The 5,849-nt window shown below is 43.8% G+C and overlaps 1 protein-coding gene across 1 annotated transcript in view; it reads right to left on the reverse strand.

Annotated features, from left to right (window-relative positions):
* LOC114923713 (tyrosine-protein phosphatase non-receptor type substrate 1-like) overlaps positions 1-5,849 on the reverse strand; it is a gene marked incomplete at its 3' end in the record, with an annotated part of 12,092 nt that overhangs the window by 4,341 nt on the left and 1,902 nt on the right. The window lies entirely within an intron of this gene.

The following is a 5,849-nucleotide window of genomic DNA, read 5'->3' on the forward strand; positions in this document are numbered from 1 at the left end:
ATTCTCCTGAAGGACCTCAAGGCAGCCATGCCGATAGCAGCAGGAGAAACATCTGGGGTGATTTTGCGTCTTGCCCACTAAGTCTTTCCTTCCACAGAAGGAGCAAAAGAGGAACTCTCATTTCCTCGTAAATTTGGACCAATTTCTCAACTTTGAGTTTCTGCCTAAATCAGGGGTCCGCAACTTTAAACACTTAAAGAGCCACCTGGACCCGTTTCCTACACAAAAAAACATTGGAAGCCGCAAAACCCATGTGTGCACGTGCGTGTGCCGGAGGGGGGGGGGGCTTGATTGAAGAGTTTAATTAAAAAAAAGAGAGGGTGCTGTGCATGAGTTCCCCCCCCTCTCTCTCCCTTTCTCTCCCCCCCCCCTCTCTCTCTCCCCTCTCTCTCCATTTCTGCTATCTTTTGCTCACCTGGCAAGCTGGCTTCACGGTGATCTCGGACAAGCTGACACACATTCTTAATGGGCTGGCTCTCTCCTGCTCTTGGTCTGCCAGTCCTCTTCCCCCACTCAGTGTGAGTGTGAGTGTGTGTGTGTGTGTGTCTCTGTGTGTGTGTATGAGAGAGCGAGAGCTGCTGCTGTTTGCAGCTTTCTGCTTCTTCCCGCAAAGGAGGAGACCCACCCAATAAACTTGTCAGCTTGGAGAACAGTGTGAGACCACTCTCTTTTTTACACACACACACACACACACACACACACACACACACACACAGAGAGAGAGAGAGAGAGAGAGAGAGAGAGAGAGAGAGAGAGAGAGAGAGAGAGAAGGGAAGCACAAGTGCCTCTCTCTTTCTCTGTCTCTCTTTCTGCAAATGGTGGAGGAGGCTGAGAGCTGCAGGAGTAGGCTCAAAGAGCCACATGCGGCTCCGGAGCTGCAGATTGCCGACCCATGGCCTAAGTGATGGCATCCAGTAAATGAGGTCACAGAACAGAAACACCCTCCACACAGAGATCAATATTTACATTTTGAGTCACACCACCCACCGGAGCACAAAATGGGAGCTATCAGAACCCTACTAGCTACCGAGCTGAAGATCTGCCTATCAGCAAAGATGGGGAAAAAAAAGAACTAAAGCACATCAAGAAGGCCCTCAGAATGTGTGGCTATCCCAAGTGGGCCTTCATCAAATCCCCAAAAAGACCCAGCAACCTGGAATTAAGGAGAAACTTCCTGAAGGTGAGAACAATTAACCAGTGGAACAACCTGCCTCCAGAAATCATGGATGCACCATCACTGGAGATTTTTAAGAAGAGGCTGGACAATCACTTGTCTGAAATGGTATAGGTTCTCCTGCTTGAGCAGGGGGCTGGACTAGAAGACCTCCAAGGTCTCTTCCAGCTCTATTCTATTCTAAGAAGGAACGGATGGAAACTAATGAAGGAGAGAAGCAACCTGGAACTAAGGAGAAATTTCCTAACAGTGAGAACAATTAACCAGTTAACCAATTAACTTCAGAAGTTGTGGGTGCTCCATCACTGGAGGTCTTTAAGAAGAGACTGGACAGTCATTTGTTTGGAATGGTTTAAGGTCTCCTGCTTGAACAGGGGGCTGGATTAAAGGTCCCTTCCAACTCTATTGTTCTGTTATTCTGATGCCAACGGTAACTTCCGATAACTCACTATGATCATTGAATGTGTCTGCTGAAGTTGGAATCTGGGTTCTGCATGGTTAGTAAGCTTTGTCAATTTCTAACCCTGAAGAAACCTCTTTGGGGAAGGAGAAGCCATTGAAATCATTCCCCCCCGGCAATGGGGGCTTGCAGGAAAGTTTTGGAGCTGAGCTAAGAAGCAGACAAGGTGAGTTTCCAGCTGGAGCAGAGCAAGCAAGAAGCAAGTTCAACCATGGAAGAATCAGCTGCTTTTAACCTTTTTTAATACTGTTGAAAGAAAAGTCTTTATGGTGGTTCAGTCCAAGCCGGGAATAAACAACATGGCGACTGCTTTAGAAAGAAGGTTGCATTTTATTGAAGAGGAGAGCCAGACAGGAAGATGGCTCTGGAAAAAAGAGAGTGAGCACATGTAGGGAGTGGGTTTTTATACCCTCTGGAGCCTTTTGTTTGGAGTTGTTTCCTGTTCCTGTTTGAGGCTATTTCCTGTGTCATGAATTCTGACCTGAGACTGGGTGTGCCCTTTGGCATTTGTGGGTTAATCCTATTATGTCCTGTCTTAGAGTTTGGGTGGGGTATGTAGATTTTAGGCGTCTTTGTCTTCTTAATCTTCTAGCTGGGGGGGGCCTCCATCTGCATTTCTACAGAGCTGGTTTCTTCTTGGGAGAGGGAGACTTGGGGCTATTAAGAAAAAACTGGGCATGCTATTCTGCTCTTTAAGATCCTTTGAGGAAATATATTTTTCTGCCTTTTTAATATTGCCTTCTCTGGGGGGCTCTGACTTCCCACAATACGGACAATGAAATACGCCTTCTACTACGTAGGCACTGAATTTTGTGCACTTAGCTTTGCTGCTTTAAAGGACATTCTTTTTGCCTGCTTCTTCTTCTTCTTTTTTTTGAAATTGCATCATTTTGGAGGCTCCGTGATTGCATAATGGTGAGGAGGTGAAAATCATGAAGCTGAGCCAGAATAAGAAAACCGCAAAACTCTTTTTTAGATTTTTGAAGTTTAAGGATTTACATATTTTTTTTGAAGGCCTTTCTTCATTCTCTGCGGTTTTCATATAAAACCTTAATAAGTGTTGATTTCATGAAGTCTGGTGTGTGTGTGGGGGAGGGGTAATTGTTCCATTTTAGCTGAAGCTGATTGCTCAGGAATCAACATCAGACTAAAAGATTCCTGACTGTGTTGAGATATTTTGCTGTTTGACCACAAAAGGGAACCAAAGAGCAGAATATATTGCTCCTAAAAAACTATCAATTTAATAGAATAAATCTGTACACAATAAACCTGTAATGGTGCTGTTTGACCACAGGAGAGAGCCAAAGACTTAAACATTGCCTGTAAACTACTAATTTAATAGAATAAACTTTTAATTTAATTTAATAGAATAAAAAGTTGGTAAATTATCACACGTGGTTGCTAGAAAAAAAAAAGAAAGGAGAGGTTTAGAGAAACCTGAAGCCCTAAGAAATATTTTGGAAATATTCAAGTAATTCAGGCAGTGGAAGCAAAGATTGAAGTAAAAGTTGATAGGAGATTCATCAGCTTAAAATAATATAATAATAATAATAATAATAATAATAATAATAATGATAATAATAATAATAATAACAACAACAACAATAATAATAATAATAATAATAACAACAACAACGTTGGAAGGGATCTTGGAGGTCATCTAGTCCAACCCCCTGCTCAGGCAGGAAAACCTGTACCAGTGGTGGCGAACCTATGGCACGTGTGCCAGAGGCGGCACTCAGAGCCCTCTCTGTGGGCACGCACGCCATGCCCCGGAGATGGCAACCGTCCCTCTTCAACCAGCTAACCGCAAACTCGCCAAGGTCCCACGTGGCTGGATGCATCCCAGCACGGCTTATTTCCCTCCCCCCCGTCCCATCCCTCCTGGCCTCGCATGCTCTCCTTTTCCCGGGCACGACCCACTGCATCGACTCCTCAGCTGTCGACTGTCTGTCCAGCTCAGAGGTGGCTTCTCTGATTATTAATCAAATAATCAAACTGCTGGCAGTAGGCTGCAGAGCCCCAGAGTGCACTAGTCGAGGGGCCGGCAGGCTGTGGCTGCTGACAGACACTGTCGGCCCCCATGTGCTCACTGGCCTCTGTGTGCATGAAGGGGCGATGGTGTCAGGCAGCAGTCGCCCCATCCCCTGCCTCGCCTTGCCCTGTGACAATGGCACTGCCACCCTGCCTCGCCTTGCCTTGCCTCACCCTGCAGAACGAGCCTCCTGCCCACTGCTCCATCTGCCAGAGACCCCCTGGATCTCCCCCAACCCTGCCCGGCCCCCACAGGCGTCCCTCCCCACAAGCAACATCAAGGTGACCACGCCCAGCTTGGTCACACCTACCCAGTCTGCCATGACCACCACAGCCACGCCCACCCAGTGGGCCACATCCACCCAGCATCTGGCGATAAATACATGGGTTTTGGGTTGCAGTTTGGGCACTCAATCTCTAAAGGTTCGCCATCACTGTCCTATACAATTTCGGACAAATGGCTGTCCAGTATCTTCTTAAAAACTTCCAGTGTTGGAGCATTCACAGGTTCTGGAGGCAGGTTGTTCCACTGGTTAATTGTTCTAACTGTCAGGAAGTTTCTCCTTAGTTCTAGGTTGCTTCTCTCCTTGATTAGTTTCCATCCGTTGTTTCTTATCCTGCCTTCAGGTGCTTTGGATGATAGCTTGACTCCCTCTTCTTTGGGGCAGCCCCTGAAATACTGGATCACTGCTATCATGTCCCCCCTCGTCTTTCTCTTCATTAAACTAGACAGACCCAATTCCAGCAACCGTTCCTTATATGTTTTAGCCTCCAGTCCCCTGATCATCTTTGTGGCTCTTCTCTGGACTATTTCTAGAGTCTCAATATCCTTTTTACATCATGGTGACCAAAACTGGATGCAGTATTCCAAGTGTGGCCTTACCAAGGCATTGTAAAGTGGTATTAACACTTCACGTGATCTTGATGTGAGCTTAGTGGAGAAGTCAAACAGATAAATGATAAGAGCGAATTTTTGGAGCATAAAATAGAGAAGAGAGACATTCAACATGAAGCTGAGTTGCGCAATAGATTCCTATTGGAATTACAGGACTAAGAACTTCAGCTACGGATTCTGAACTGTCCCTGAGTTGGGAGAAGATATATAAAATCAAGAATGATTAAATCTTTGGCTCAACCAGCAGACTGGGAAGCAGGAAAAAAGATATTGAATTAGAAATACATAAGATTTACAGAATAAATTCCCAATATGCCGCAATCAGGAAAGTTCTGAGAGTTGCATTAGTCCAATTTGTAAGAAAACAAGTTTTAGATTGTCACTTTATTTTGAAATTGAAAATTGATAATCGTCCTGAATGAAATCTCTTGTCAGAATTTCAAGAAAGAAAAGCCCACACCTTCCCAACAGATATTTTGAAGAAGAGAAAGATTCTATTTCATTGGAATAAACTTGAAAGAGTGATTTTTGTCTATCCATCTTTATTTATATCTTTCTTTTTACCCATAAATTGATTGAGTGATGTCATTCCAGGCAATTTCCCCCACCCCATCAATACAAATAGCACAGACAAAGTGTTGAATGCGAATATATAACATTTTGTATTACTTCTTCATATTTCAAAAGCATCTCCACAGCCCCAAATGACATGATTTTTATATTTGCTCCTTTATAAGTTCGGTAAGCAAACACTTTTGATTTATTTCTTAATCGTTTAAATGCATGTTGAAAGAACAATTACTTTAATGTTCTTGTTTTGTTTTGTTTTTTTTAAAAAAATAAGCAATCAGCATTTATCTCTAGGGGGATTCTCAGTCAGCCAGGTTGTAGTTGTCCCAAAGCTGCTTTTTCAAAAGGCAACTTGGACTTTCTTGTTTTTTCTTTGAAGACGTTTCGCTTCTCATCCAAGAAGCTTCTTCAGCTCTGGCTGTTGTATCCAAACCTCTTTATTAGGAAAACGGAAAAGATGAAAAGAAAGACGGCTACTTTTGTCAGGAAAAGCAGGAGCCAGGGAAAAAGGAGGGATTGTTGCAGTGAGCCTGTGGAGAAAAAAAAAACAGCGGATTGTTTTGATTTAATCATAATCTTGCCCTGCGTAAGGTGGGTGGCCAATAAATTTTACAGATAAAATAAAGCTTGCTCCATCGTAAGTATTCCAGATTAATATCAAGGGTCTCATCAGAATGCAATCAAAAACATGAAGATGGCAGACACTTTTCACCCCC

The sequence above is a fragment of the Protobothrops mucrosquamatus genome, unplaced genomic scaffold (assembly GCF_001527695.2).
Source record: "Protobothrops mucrosquamatus isolate PMUCROS unplaced genomic scaffold, P.Mucros_1.0 scaffold8616, whole genome shotgun sequence".
Taxonomy (NCBI): Eukaryota; Metazoa; Chordata; class Lepidosauria; order Squamata; family Viperidae; genus Protobothrops; species Protobothrops mucrosquamatus.